This window comes from Cyanistes caeruleus, chromosome 1, assembly GCF_971803275.1.
Source record: "Cyanistes caeruleus chromosome 1, bCyaCae1.hap1.1, whole genome shotgun sequence".
NCBI classification, from domain to species: domain Eukaryota; kingdom Metazoa; phylum Chordata; class Aves; order Passeriformes; family Paridae; genus Cyanistes; species Cyanistes caeruleus.
The window spans coordinates 57914692-57931011 of NC_141701.1; the positions used below are offsets into that span (position 1 = coordinate 57914692).

Here is a 16320-nt window from a genome sequence, read left to right on the forward strand (position 1 = left end):
AAAAAGATAGGGAGTTAGGAAGCTCTATTTGTTCTTTGCAGTTAAATTCTCATTTTAGTTAGTGGCATCAATCTGGTATGTTAAGTAAAATGGTGAAGTTATTATAGTGAGTTATAGTTATTATAGTGAGTAATGCTGAAAACTAATTCACATTGCCTGAATCATAGCAAATGACAAGGTAAGGTGTTTCAAACAGTTCTTAAATCAACCTTCCTCTGTCCTGAGAGGCATTTCAGCCTGTACCCTTGTGACACTACCTATCAATTTGTTCAGTACCAATAGGAAGCAGCACTATTGGAAGACAGATTGAAAGGGATCTTCCTTTCAGCAGTCACACTTGTTACAGCCTCGTCTTTCCAAAACCATGATTCCCTTGCTGCCTCTTCCTGGGGTTCTCTGCTGGATGCTACACAAGCACTTTCTTCAGTAACCATGGGAACCACCCAGAGCATGTTTGGGGATGCAAAGGCTTGACCAATGTTTTGACTCGCAGTGATGCTTTATTTTAAGGATCCAGGTCTATTAACATAAAGGTTTTTACAGATTAGTAGTTTTCCTGCTCGAAAAACACAGTAAAGGTCAGCTGTTGAAAATAATAATTCTGCATTTCAAGCAGATAGTTCTCTGTAGAAAACTGTCCTTTTCAGTGAATAACTGCATCAGTAAAAAAATAAAACCATCTATCATGAACACATGATTTTTTTAGTAATCTCATGACCAATTTAAACAATGCATCCCTGAAAATGGAAATCTTGAGTTCTTTCTGTGTAACACATTGGCTGTTAATCTTGTTTGAGACAGCCAAACCACCTGTGCCTCAGTCTCTGTGCATTAACCTACATCAAATACAAAGATACCTGGATGCTGAGCTCTTTCATCCATTCAAGTTTGTTAAACTCATTTCCCATACAGAAGTAATACAGAAAATAGTAATATTAAAAGTTGTGATTGCTCATAGTGAGATGTCATGGCAAGGACAACTTAAATGTAAAAAGACCTGTAACCTGCAAAACCACCTCCTGAGTAGACACAACTGGATATCTAAGAAAAATGTGATATCATCTGAAATTTATTCCATATTTTCCACTTTGTTTGGATCATAAATATTCCAAGCACAGTCTCTTCCTCAATTTGAGTCTCCATTCCTTGACTGGCAAAAATGTTTCATTTTTATTTTTCCATTTAAAAGAAGTTTTGCTTATGTTCAAATTTTTGAGAAAGACTTAGGACTACTGACTGGTAGATAATATTTAAATGGCTTATCCACTCCAAACACACACTTTGAATAAGCATTACAAAGATGTTTTCACCAATAGACATGCAGAATATATCAAGTGAAATCTGAGATCACTTAGGAAAATTTCTAGTTTATCTGCATGATTATTTTCTGTTTTACAACAAATATTTAGCTTACAAAAGATGATGCAGACACCTTTGCATTAAAAAACAGTAGTATCTTGCTGTCACCACAGACAATAAATTTTTTCATGATGATGATAAAATCTTGCTTTTACTCTGTAAAAATGTAAAACAAACATTTTTAAAGAGCGTTATACCACTATACATTTATTGCATGAATTTTTATAATTGTTGATGGTGTTACAAGGTCAAGGTTAACTTCTTAAAGGCCAGTAGCTGTCAGGCCTAAATTTACTTAGATTCTTATGGTGCCTTCTGATCAAGAAGCCAAATCAAAGTTCATAGGACCAAGTTAAGAAGTCAGGCAGCAAGTATTTAAAATTAAGTAGGTGTGGTAAAAATACAAGCCCCTCAATCAGCCTTTATCCTAGAGAAGGAGCTAGAGTCATTCTGGTGCCATTTAACAACTCAGAGAATTTCAGAGATGAAGGGTTTTATTTTCCTGAAATCAAAACCACTGGATAATATCTTTATCCAAATGCTGGGACTGAGTAAATAGAATTAACACAATGAACACAAATACTCTGTTTTTTATTTCTATTATATTTGTAAAATGTTTGTCATTGCTTTCCTGGACATTTGAATCTCCTTCTATCCTCAAGCATTAACCACCCCACGACACACACACCCCCTTTTAGTCAGAACCAATCTTGACAAGTACATACAACTGATAAACCATTCTTCACTGTGTTGAAATAAATCTTACTAAGACCATAGGCACCACTGTAGAGTAAAGTACCATGTGGAGTAACAAAGCAAAGAAAGCAGCTCAAGATTTTTCAGTGGGAAAAAAATATAGGAAAGAATACCAATTTCCTTGTGGAAAGCATTTGTGAATTCATCCTTGTATTACCTCTTCCAATATCCCAGGTAATAAATATCAGTGCACTGTATCTTCTAGTGTTGGGGAAGAGAGGAAAGAGGGGAAAAAAGGAAGAAAGCTTTCTAGATGCAGATCCCAAAATCAGAATTCACCCCCAACCCACACACCCATGTCTTGATTGCATAGAGGCATAATATGGGATATTCATTACAGAATGATGTAGCACACCTTCCAAGCAGGCCTTATCTCTGGCTAGATACTTCAACAAGCATAAAGACAACAATGCCATTTGACTTGGGTGTTTCTCCAGCAGAAAATCAAGCAGGCATGAAGCCATACTGCTTTTCCTGCAAATGCAGATGCCAGGATGCACACCTATATGCAGGCAGATCTGGCCTGGGGTAATTGTCAAGAAGAAGCGTCAACACATCCTCCTGTAATGGCAGAGCAATAAGGTCATGAAGGTTTGATTTCTTTTCTTAAAAACGAGATTCACTTAATAAATTATAAAAAGAATTTAATATAAACAAAAGACAATTAGGAGACAAAAGAAATAAAGGGTTAAAACGGCCGGGTGCCCTGGCGGGTTGCCAGGAACACACCTGGTATCTCAGGAATACCCTTTTTATACCATCCTTGCTGTGAGGGGTTAATGCATATTCAAGCATGTCCCCTCCCTGGTTCCAGCTTCTCGGATCATGTTATTTTCTGCTGGTCAGCATAATTTTTGCTGGTCATCATTATTCTAGCTGGTCAGCATTATTTTGGAGTTTTGGTTTCCTTTTTGCTGCAGATGTTCACTTGTTGATAAGAGTCCAGGCCCCTCATCCTTCCCCTGAGGGCAGCTGGTCTTCATATCTTCCGCTGATAACAGTTTGGGTTCTATTGTTCTCCTGATAACAGCTTGGGCCTCAGTGTCCTTCCCTCTGGGGTTTCCTTGCCTTGTACCTAGGAAATTCTTTTAAACTTAAGACTTGTTAGCATAGCTAAAAAGTATTTAATATATATATTCATCTGCGAAAGCCAATATCACAATACAAATTTATAACACTTTCTTTCAATTCTGTTATTGTTCCAGTATTTTTAACCAGTCTTTCCTGCTAGTCAAGCAACTATCCTTTGTTTTATATTTTTTGATTCTGTTAGACCTTTCAAGAGAGGAGATCTCAAGAACATCTTTGCTATGAGTTCTAGACACCAACTTTGGACATCCAAGGACAGGCTCACACAATGTTTTGGTCCAAAGCCGCCCATGAGAATTACTGATCTTTAAAGTATCAATAACATTGGAAGTCTCTGAAGAAAATACAGCCAGGTTCACTTTTTTTTTTCCACACCCATCAGTGAAGAAAACAGCTGACTGCAGATCTTACTTGCTTTCTGTGTGCTTTTCTTTCTGTCAGGGAACTACTTAAATTCCACAGGTTTCTTGTGTTCACAGCAATTCACCTCCAAGCAAGGCACAGGAATACTCAGGAGAACAGTTTACAGACCTAATCCAAGGTCAGCAACAAAAGATCTGATCACAAAGCAGTGCTTTTAGGGAAAAATGTTTATCCCATTTGTCTTGCATTTAGTACTATCACTTAAGTCATTCTGTTTTGTGAGATGGTCTCCAAAGGAACCACTTTTCTCCACATAGGGATTGCATATTCAACTCCTGCACTCCCATTGTACCTGTGCATTCTCTTTCACATGTTAAGTGCCATCAACTATTATCATCAGAAATTTCAAGTAACTCCTCTATGAAAATGACAGTTTTATAATACATAGACTCTAAATTTATTAGCCTCTCATAAATGTCACTAGAAAATAATGTTTCTAAAATGAGAGGTAAAAAACAGCATAAATGCAAGTAAAACAACCCAACTATCAACTATCACTTAATATTTTTGATAAGATTTTAATTTAAAATTACAATAAATTTAGTTTTTTAATGTCTAGTCTTTAAAATGGAGTTGTACTCTAAGATTTCTCCACTGTCACAAATTCACATAATGGTGCCTACAGACATTTAAAAATCTGTCCCATACGCATCACAATACTCATTTTTAGCTGCACAAAACAAGTCATGACAATATACACACTGCTAATTGTTGGCTCAGTTTGGTGAAAAATGAGCTGGCCATTATACCCTCAGACAACAGAGCAGCTTACTCAAAGTGACGCAACGTCCATGTTGTTAGTAAGAAACAAATACCAAATATACTACACAGGAGGGAGACTACTGGGGTTTTTTCCTTCCATATATCAGGGAGATATAAAGCCCTACAGCTGTCTTAAAAAAAAAAAAACCAAACCAAATCAGCATTAAAATAAAAAAAAATAAATAAAAAACCACCTCTCTCCTTATTAGAACATACTGTGCAGGTTGTCTTCTAAAAAATTCATAAAAACAAATGATAGTTGCATGGATTTTGATTTTGTAAGATTTTCTTTTCAAAAGGAAGACAAAATAATAGAATCTTTGAATGTTTGAAAAGACTTCTTAGATCAAGTTCAAGTGTTGCAGGAAAATGTTCGTCCAAGGACCAGACCCAAGAGGTATATCATCTACCACTTCTCTTTGGTGATACAGAACAAAAATTACTTCCACTAAATTGTCCTGTTAATTTTTTTCATTTATTGTCATAATAACATTTTCAAACTAATTTCAGATAATACATGCAAAGTAGACATTTGCACAAAATTATGTGCAAAAATTAAGTATTTGCAGATTAATTCTTTTAAAGCAGTGCAATTCATTAATTTTTTTCCACAGGCTTGAAATTCCTTCTGCCTATTGAAATTCATTCTGACAAGTGTGTGGTGAACCACAGGCTTTCCTCAGGTTTTGCACTTCAACTCCTGATTTAGCTAAAATTTCCTAAAACCTTCAGTAACACAGCTTTCAGTTCCCTTCATAACCTGTATGATTTTAAAATATCTTACTCCTAGTTTTGACAGAGTATTTAATCACTTAAATGCCAGTTACTTTTGAGTAGCTGCTGTTTAAAATATCCCTGATAACAGGGGTAAACTTTTTGAAATTTGGCATTTTTGACAGGTATGTTTCTTCCAAACACTATTAAATACCAGACATGTTTTTCTTCTTAAGTATACTCATCACTGACAGCTCGTAGAATGAAGGAGCAGTTTCTAAATTTAACACATAAGTCTGCTAGTGGTCCAGTGTCAGAGCATACTTGTTTCAACAAACACAACAAAAATATTCACTCCCTTTCTTCCAAACTTATAAAGACACAAAAAAAAAAAAAAAAAAAGGTATTACAAATTAATCCACTGAAATATTTGTTTTTTCAGAAAGATTAGATTTGCATGTAGAAGCAGTATTGTGTGTGTGGTTGGTTTTCATTTGGCTCATATTTATTTGTTAGTTTAGGTAGCATATTAGAAAGGGGGAGACAAGCTTTTGGACCCATGAACTCTATATGTCTGAAAGAGAATCAGCAAAGTCCAAAATGAAATACATTTTAAGTATAATTCCATCAATTCTCTGGAGTCACAGTCAAACCTCTTTGAAGAAAAGCAAGTTGGACACAGTGGATATAGAGAGGCCGTGCCATGGTCAGTTAACTCTTGCAATCCATGGAACACACAAAAAGCAGCAGGCAAAGAAGAGTATACTGTGATACAAAATTTAGGGTCCACCAGAATCATTAATTTGGCATTCCATTCTTGGTTTTGGATACTGTTCTTCCTTTGAGGATCAAGAGCAAGCGACCACATCTGTTCTATGAAACAGGCTCCCATTGGTAACTTCTTTTTAGACTGTGTGTGATGGCCTACTTTGATGAAAAATTTTTTTAAATGATGAAAACCACCCCAATTCTAAAACCAGAAAATGCTAGATTCAGTGACTGACTCAGAGTATTCTCAAGAAGACATTTTCCAGTGTTGTTCTAATAGCTGTATTGTTCATTGTTTCTCTATAAGGTAAAAAAATATGCTTTTAAAAATCATATTTTTCTGATTTAGTCACATGAAAATAATTAGCATTTTTGGGGGGGTTAATACCTATTAAACAAATATAATAATTATGGAGCATTTCTAAATATCCTTTCAGGAACAAAGATCTTGCCCAGATAACCAAAACCAGTAAAACATCTGCTACTGAAGAGATGAGAGCTAAATTTTATCACTGAATTTTAGATCCACAGCTAGAGAATTTTGTGGTATATGGAGTATTTTCTTTGCTTCCTATTAACACTAAAATAACCAGAACAATTTGCAAATCTGAAGGAAATTACACCATGCCTTGCAATAGGACAAACTGATTTTCTTTCCCCTCTCCCAGAGACAAATGAGAGGAAAGGAAAATTTGGACTTCATAGACAGCTTCACAAAAGAAAAGAGCAGAGGGGAATTATTATAGACTGTTCTTAATTATAGAAAGGAAAGGAAAAAGAGAAAGAATTAAATAGACAGAAAAGAAGGGGAAAGAGACAAAGCTTTCCAGACAACACTCCTTTCACCTTCCTCCTAAAGGGAGATTAAAACCTTACTAGTTAGCCTCACATCAAACATCCCAGAAGTTTAACTTGGTAACAATTCAAGAGGTCAGATCCTTTTCTAAACCATACATATCTTTCCCAAGATGTGTGTTGGGCTCATATACAGCAATAATTTTATTTTCCATGCAACAGCAGTCTCTTTGCTGTATCCCTTCTTGCACTGACCAGTAAATTTCACAGCAAGGAAAAATATGTTTGCAATATAGATTGGAAATACAACATTATAGTCCTCTAACATACTGGGGGAAGTTTTAGGCTTAAAGAAGTGAAAGAAAATGGGCAGAAAGGAAATCATAATTCTAAAGGAAAATACCATTGGTCAGCATATGAAACATAAGGGCTTGTTGTCCAGAGAAGAAAATACATTTGTAAGAAAATGAAGGCTGCATCCTTCTAGCTGATGCCAGGTTATATTGATAAATCCTGGTCATAAAGACAACAAAACAAATGATTATAGATAAACAGTCCTCACACTCCTAAGAGTCTGCAGAAAAATGTACACACAAAAAATGATTTGGCACATTCATTGCCAGGTTTTAAAACTGCTTTACATAATTTAATGAAATTTAAATACAATTATTAAGGATTTGGCAAATAAAGATAAAGATTTGTGATCCAAACATTTGTTTCAGTATTTTCTCTTTCATGGACTAAGCAGAAAACACTAAAATACAGCAGCTTTAATTAGCTTTATTTTATTCAGACTTAGAAATTAGAAAAATAGGTGGCTCAGTATGTACCTATTTAGTTTAGAATAAAAATAATTCCATAAAGAACTTGTGATTGCAGCATTTCCTGTAATGCAGATAATGAAGTCTGCATGTCAGGAGGCCTTCTATCAAAATAATCTAGTAAAGATTACCAAAACAGAGATGTTTAGGGGGGTAGATTTTTCTCACATCCCACTTTTTTTCCCTTCGCTTTTGAGCAAGCCAAGTAACGTAGATCTCCTATCAAGCAATGCCAAACAAATTTATTTCTCCTGAAAACCACAATTTGCAGTAAGTCCATTTGTGCACTTGAGCTTCTTTCCCCAAGTAGCTCTTCCACTCTGTGCTGTGTTGCCTTTTTAATGAGAAACCTAAATAATGTTAAGTGAGTCTGGGGCAGGAAAACTGGGGGGTTTACATCTAATTTAGAGCCCTAAGAAGAATAGAGCTCAAATTCAGGTTCAGAGTTACTCAAAAGTAGTAAACTACATTTGCACCCATTTTAGGAATGGGAGCAATGATTCTTCTGATCTCAGTACAAGGAAAAAACATGGACAGCTTCGGGAAGTTTCTCAGTATAAATTGCCACAGCAGGTGCCTGCTCCTGGCTCCAGTGTTCCTTATTGAGATGCACCAGCCCCCAGCACGCAGTCTGAAGCACATCTCCTGGGAACTAACCCAGGCTGGAGCTGCTCACCACGTTAACTCTGCTGTAGCTGCTGCAGGAGTTGAGCAGCTGAGGAATGCACAGAGTGCAGCATGCCCAGGGACTCTGCCCTGGACATCACTGAAACTGTTCAACTCACTTTAACTGCATTAGAACTATTAGCATCCATTTTAAATAATGACAATAGGTATTTCCTTTCCTGAGCTTTTCAGGACACCACAGAGACTCTGCTTCTGTCTCAACTGCAACTGAATGAGTTGCAATTTAGAGTGATCTTTTCAAGGTGACGGATGAGCCATATAGTGGATTTTGCAGTGGCTTTAATATTTTTTCTGTACGCTGTCAGTGATGAAAAAGACATCATAGCAGTCTTGATTCAGAAAAGCACTTGAGCTGACCATTTAATCTAAAAAAGCAGGTAGTGGCTTGGAATTAAAAGCACATTCCACTACTTTGCTATTTATGAGTGAAATTGTTTACCACCACGCAAGGAGAAGCACGACCCAGTAAAACATATCCCTGCTTTGTGTAGAAAAATGATGTTCTCAGATTTAATCCTTGGAGTATGCTTGAACATACTTCCAATTTTCACATTTTCCCTGAAGATGTTCTTGAGAATAGGTCTTATTCTCAACTACACTGGGGAGAATCAAGTCAAAGATTTCTTCAGGCAGCTATTCATAGTAATTTCTTTAAGTATATAGAAGATGGAAGATTCATTTAACTCAAATGTCCTCTCTATTATCCTAAAATCCACTAATCTCATTCTTCTGCTCTCAATTTCAGGAGCAATTTTGTTCCACATCTCATTATGCTAATAAAAGGGAAACTTGTTTAATATAGAAAAATTTTAACTCAAAAATCAATCACGTCAGCCCCAAGTAAATTGACATTGCAATCAAAATTCTCTACCACACCAGAGGCTTACCAAAAGAAACACAGACAGAAAACTAGATTTTGGCAACAGAAGTGAAATACAGGTATTTTAAAAATCATCTACCCCTTAAACTCTATTTTTCCACTTGTTGTACTACTAAACCTAAATTGTTCTTGTGAGAAAACTATTTAGAGGGGTGCTGTGTAAGGAATACTCTTGAAATAGTCAACCAATTCTTTTCAACAAAGATTAGCATTGACTTGTAAGGCCTATTTATGAAATTCTAGAGATTATACAGGTACTCTATACCTGCAGTTCAAAAAAACTCTCAAAAAACCAAACAACCAACCAGAACTGATATTAGAGACTAAAACTGAACGCTGGAAAATTCCATAAAGGAACAAAAACGTGGCAGTGACTTTGGGATGAGGTGCTTGACAGCCTGTCCAAATGACAAGTACTAAATGCCACTCAATTTCACAGATCACTAGTAACCAGACTAGTAACTTGAATCGCCACTGAATATTCTATCCACAGATAATTTTGAAATATCTACAAACCTGAAACATCTAGGAATTTTTTTGCCCATCTTCCAGTTTCTTCATCTCAGCCATGCATTACAGATCCTGGCTTAAAAAAAATATTGAAATATTATTTTCTTTATTACATGATTTCATTATTACAGTGAAAAAATTGTAGCTCTAAATTGGGCAGTGTCAACAAGCCAAAACCTATCTGTATTATTTGTGTCCATCCTTTCTAGAAATAGCCAACTAAGATCCCAAGCCAGTAGCCCCACACAGTAATAAATAGCATTAATAACTAGCCATGTGAGCTGCATTCTGATGACTGCACCAGAGTGTCACAGCCCACAGCTCTGTCCTGTCAATATCCACTTCCTGCAATGAACAGATCCCTCAATTCTCTCTCTGCACAGCTCCTTCTGTAGGCACTCTACTGACTACAGTAACAAAACCAGAAACAGCCCAAATGAGACCAATGTGTGATTTCACACAGGCCAACACAAATTTTGACTGAAGAATGTTCTGTTCATCACATTTCCTTCCTTACCCCCCAAATAACATCCTTTCATAGAAGGTATTTGGAAAGTTTCCATTTCCAGCCTGTACAAATAGATTCAAATCAAGAGAAACCAGATAAAGCTGAAACTAATATAGTTTGAAAAGTAAAGATGTTTAGATGCTCACCAGCTTCAGAGAAAACATGAGAAGGCAGAAAACAGAGCAGCAGTTAGCTACAGAGCTCCAAGGGTTTCATCCAGCCAATACTGGATGAGGGAAGAGCATGCCAACACCATCCTCTGCCTCAGCAAGTGTCCCTTTCCTTCACACCACCCACAATATGAGGGCAGAGGGAGGAGGAATGAGACCAAGTGCAGTAGACAAAATTTCATGGAAATAAAATATATGCAATTTAACATTTTATACCAAGACGCACATTCTAGAAAATTCACCAAACTGTAAACGTTGTCAGCTGGCTAGGACATCTTTTTTTTTTTTTAAACATTATATTAAAAAAGTTGCTCAGAATGTTTCAAGATTATTATTGCTGTTTTCTCCATTCCCATTCCTGCCAAACTTTACCACTTGAGAGATTGTATGCACTCAGAGACAATGCAAGAAATCTATTATATTTGCTCTTTGTTTTTCCATCTAAAGTATATAAATCCCCCATAAAAGAAATATTTTCACTTTGTCTCTCTAAGACACAGTTTTAAAAGTAATTCCAGAGACAGAGAAAAATCTGTGTAACAAAATGCAGAAAATTATATACTTTGAAGTAAAAATGGGAAACACTCAGCTGTATACTTTTATACATTGTACTTTAAAGCATCATTCTAACTACCTGTTGTTTTGGACTTGTACAATTCCTAGCTGAAAAAAAAAAACCCACTCTTATTGGGCTATCAGCAACAAAATAGAAAAACAAATTGCAAGAATTATTGATCTTTTGGAGTTTGGAATGACTGAGATCTAGTTAAGGAAACATGTACACTACTTTGATTACACAGCAGCCTATATTCCATGTACTTAAGTAGGAATATACCGTAAGACAAGACTTCAGACAGCATACTAAAAAATTAAATACAGCATTCCTGCATCTTATCTGATTAGGATATGTTATATAGTCCATGGAATTTTCATGCTTTCTTGTGTCATCTACAGAAAATATTATGATATTTGATGCTTCATAAAGGCAAAGACACATTGAAAAATGATAGCAGATCCATTGTAATGCCTTCAATGCATAATTAGCTTATCTAAGTGTTTGCAACAAGTGTGAGCTATCACAGTAAGCTTAACAGTTTTTCAACCCTTGATATCACACAGTCATGGGGGTTTTGGCAGGACCAGAGGAGCCTTAAAGCCCAACTAAGTCACTTTATGGTCAAGCCACAGTCTCACCATCACCATGTAACTCTTTCAATCTAGGCCAGGCCGTTTGACTGGAAGATGTATTAATCAATAGTCTTGAAACTGGAAGGAGTATAAGGCTTTACTATGTCTAACTTCAAAAAACTGCACAAAGCTCTTTTTAGTATCATTACATGCATGCAGAGTAATTATATTAATTTTACTACTTAGTCAGTATGGGTAAAACTGCTTCACATTCCTTTTTCCATTATAAGCTGTTTGAAATAAGAAAAAGACTTAGCAATTCTTGGTAAAATTTGTTCCTCTCTGGATTCCATCCAAGCCATTTTACACAATTCCATTAAAGCACAGCAAACAAGGCTAGGCATTAATGTGTAACTGCAGTAGGCTTTATGCTGTCAACATGGATTGGATTCAGACTGGCTCCTTCCCAGAATTATGTTTTTAAAAGCTTATTTAGTAACAAATTACACAGAAGATAAACATGCAATTAACCAATCTCCCAAGAAGCTAACAATCAAAATACTCTGTGCTGAAATATTAAACATTATGCTGGTGCCTACCATCACAATCTATCAGTATGGTTCCTCAGTATCTATGCTGTGTGACTTTCTGCCAAAGCCATGGGTAATTAATGTAAGTGCATGCAACCATTTCTCAATTTTAAACTCCACATTTTGAGTATGTTTTTCATCTTACATTCCACAGTTATATGGAATCTAAGATAGCAAACAGATCAAGGAATGCTCCATAAGTATGTTGTCATTTTCAGAGTGCTCAGAAGGGAGGACCACAAGTACGCCAATCACGAGTGCAAATGCAGATGCAAACTGTGGGGTTTGAGTGACTGCCAGTGTTACAACCTGCATCTGCCACCTTCATACTGCTCCTAGTTTTCATTACCTCAAAATTAATACAAGGCCAAACTCCAACTGCTTTATTCTCATAGTTACATTAAAATCAAAGAGATGAGGCTGCTTGGAGTTCAGACATATCTCTGTAAATTTTTATTAGATTAGACAAATAGATATTGGAGCCCATCCTTTTGTTTCTGAGGAAATTTAGGAATGAAATAGGTAGATTTTTTTAAGGCAGTCACTTCTTGGTCACTCAGGAACAGAGTTTTATAAACCCAAAGTCAGTGGGAAAATCTGAAGCAATTGCTCAGTTCTTATTTTGCATCATTTTAAGCTTAGCAGGAATCCAGGTAGGAAAAGTAATGACAGAAAATAGTCAGAATAAGTCACATAAACTTCTGTATGGTCACAAAAGAAGGATTGCTCAACTTTGGGCTCAGCTGTGTCAGGTTAAGATTAACAGGTGATTGCCCTAGTTAGAAAAAACATTTGTCATATAATATCTGGGAGGTGATACTTTATACTTCACTCACTTTTCATTACGAAGGATCACCTATCTTAGCCTTCAATGCACTTTTGTACATCTCCTTCTACTAGAGATCTCACTTTCTCCTTTCCACAGCTGTGCCACAACTGATTTTTCCAAAAACCCCTTATATATAGTTTCAAGACATGAGCTTGTCTTCTCCTCCTCTTTCAAAATCATATGGCACTGAGCTATCTGAATTATTCCAATACACCTTTACTTGTCTCTCTGACCAAACTCTTGTTCACAGATGAATGTTATTATAGCTCTTGATTTTCAATTTATAATCAAATTTTTATATCTTCTACTTGTTTTTAAAAACCTGATGAAGCCACCCATGTGCTTGTTGTATTAACATGACATTGTTTCTATTCTTCCTATGGAATGTATGCACAAAATTATTACTTATATTTATTGAGGCTACAGTTCCCAAAATACAGCTATTGGTACTGGGACAAATGACACACTGCTTAAAGGCAGAACCGTGTCCAAGGGGTGTTCAACCAGCCAAATTAACAAATTCCACTGTCAGAGGACAGTCAGGAATTGCATTCACCCATGGAATTTTCTCTCATTTTTTCACAAAAAGGCATACCTCTCCAAGCACATTTTCTTTGCAGTATACTTTTCATGATATTCCAGCTTCTGAAAAAAAATACCAGTGGAGAATATCAGCATTTAAAAAACCACAAACATGTAGTCTCAAACCACTAAGGAAATTAATTTAACTTTGTTTCCATTTAATGTTGCATATTCTTAACATGGGAGGGGAAGAATTTACTACAAGGTTAGAATAAAAATAGTCAGAATGAAAATAGTAACAAATGGGTCTTAAAATCAAGCTTCTCTTCAGACACTTCAATTTAGCATCCTTACAATGGAGAAGTTTTGGTGGAAAGATTCAAAACAGCTTCAAGGCACAAAGAAAGTGACCAGATTTGCAGGACATGAGGAAAGAAAACAGAGACAACACACGGATGAATGGGTGTATACCACTATAGCAGAAGCAAGAAATTTCTAAAAATCCACCTTGGAAGCAGATCAAGACCATTCTGACCTGTAACTATCACACCTTGATACAGTGTTCCCAACAGCTTTTTTCAAGCTAAATTCTTGGTCTCTCCATCCAGTGTCTAATCTTTAGGAGCTCTCTGAATTACTCTCACTGAGTCCTGCCTGGAATACTTGAAAAAAATATCACCCCACACTAAACAAAGAAAACAGAATCTGGAAAGGACAGATGCAGTCTATTCCTGCACAAATGTGTCCTCTGGTTTTCATATAAAAATATTTCTTTTCAGCTCTCACCTGACATTGTAAGTGACAGAGAATAATATCAACAGTGGATCCAAATCTGTTTTATATATGACTCACACCCAAAAATAGCATCAGCTGCCACCCTGCATATAAACAGCTGCTATTCCACCAGCACCTCACCTGCTTGTCACTCAGCAGTCACTGAATTTGATACTGGACAAAGTTTGCTGGAAGGCAGTGAAGTCTGGCAGGTTTGGACATGGCCAAATTGACTGTTGTACCAAACACAGACATACATCAGAGACAATGCATGGACACACCTGCCTGGGACCACCTTCCAAGAAAATTTCATCCACAGAGAGGATCTAAGAGCTCCAGACATGAAAACAATTACCAGGATTGTGAATCCACAAGGAGAGTCTGGATACAGTTCTGTTTCTTTGAGGCTTCCCTTTTGATGTCCCACTGTCTTTTCTTCTATGCCCCAATAGTCTTTTTCCTCCAGGTCAGCTGTTTCATCTCTCTCCTTATCTAACAGCCCCTCTACACTGAAAGATCTTCCTGTTTTCTTTCTCTAGGCTCTGAAACAAGCTGACCTCATCCTTCTGCCTAAATCTCTCAGTTCAGGCAGAGGCACCCTTGTTGAAGAGACAAGTAAGCACTGCTGACTGTACTCTCTGACCCGTGTGCCACGCTGTGCCCTGAGAAGAAGCCTAGCCCCACATGCTTTCAGATATATCCACCACCTTCAGAATGGGTCCATACTTTCTTCTAGGCATTATGTCATGCAATTAGAAGCTAGTGATCTTTGTCAGGAAGTCTTGAAGCTCTCTTCATAAAGCAGAAATGCAGACTGTCAGTACAAAGAAGATATGTGATGGGGACAAACAGGCAAAGATAATATTATGCCTTAGCCCTAAGTGTTGGGAACAGGGCATCCTGCTCTGTGAAAGCTTCCAGCTGAACTAGGGAGTGAGGAAAAAAGGCTGACCAGTGCAGTCTATTTGAGCTGTCATGTTTGACAGCAAATATATGCTCTAGGCAAGCATTAAGGAGTTTTCCAGATGACATCTTTGGTCTGTTTCAGGGACAGTTTTCTGCTAAGGTTGTCCTGGCATAAAATAACAGTAACCCTGCAACAAAATAAGCAGTGGTAGGTAGATAGGTCACAGCATACCCATGGCACAAAACTCAGAAGTAGGACAAGTGTTGAAAGAACCTGCATGGTGCTTTGAGACTGTCTAGTTGTGAGGTGTCCACTAAAGTCACTCTATCACTCCCTTCCCTATTACTGGACAGGAGAGATTATAATGGAACCTCAAGTGCTGAGAAAAGGGCAGGGAGAGATCACTCCCCAGGAACCACCACAGGTAAAACAGACTCAACCTGGGGAAATTAACTGAATTTATTACCAACCAAGCTCAGAGTAGGATAATGAGAAGTAAAACAAACCTTTAAAAACCACATTCCCCCTTCCCAGGCTTACCTGTATTCCTGATTCTCTACCTCTCCTCCCCCTCAGCAGCTCAGGGAGATAGGGAGTGGGGGTTACAGTCAGTTCATTGCCTTTTGTTTCTGCCACTGCTTCCTCCTCAGAGGGAGGATTCCATTCCCTGCTCCAGCGTGGGTGTTGGATCTGACTACATGTAAGGCAGCTGGCAGAGCAAGTTTTCTGTACACTATTATTTTTTGTTACTGATTTTTTTCATTGACTGATTCTTTCCTATCAGAAAAATTCTTAGATGACAGACAGTAGCATCATGCATACACTATAATTATTGGGGAAAATCCAGCTATTCATACAAAATGGCCAAAGTACAAAAGCAGAATGCAGGCAGCTACTTTTTTTAATCTCCCCTTTCAGCTACAGACTTCATACATACCCTAGGACTACACACATTCTAGAAATTCAGATTACATCCATCAGCAAAGTCAGAATGATAATAGTGTGCAGGGGAACTACAAGCATAATGGTCTGATGTATGCAGAACGACCTAAGCTCTGCAATAAGGGCATCATATCTTAAAGAAAATGGGAAGGCAGTGCACGTGTATGTTCATACACACCCAAGTGAATGACAAGACAATTTGTTCAGCAGCTCTACAGCAGTGTCATTTGCCCATGTTTTCCCTCACATATATCTTTGCTCTATGTTATTACTGGCAAGTACGACAGCTGAAGAAACAGCCTAGGTGCAGCAAATGCAAGAGAACGCCTGTGAGAAGCTGAAGGGCTCCAAGAGCGCAGCACAACAGCAATCATTCAAGGATTTGT

General features: G+C 37.1%; 1 long non-coding RNA gene across 1 annotated transcript in view; it reads right to left on the reverse strand.

Annotated features, from left to right (window-relative positions):
- The window catches only part of LOC111925399 (uncharacterized), a 218009-nt gene that overhangs the window by 113293 nt on the left and 88396 nt on the right, over nucleotides 1-16320 (reverse strand). Inside the window, exon 4 of the long non-coding RNA XR_015288283.1 lies at nucleotides 9571-9640. This is a non-coding gene — a long non-coding RNA (uncharacterized LOC111925399). The remainder of the gene's footprint in view (nucleotides 1-9570; nucleotides 9641-16320) is intronic.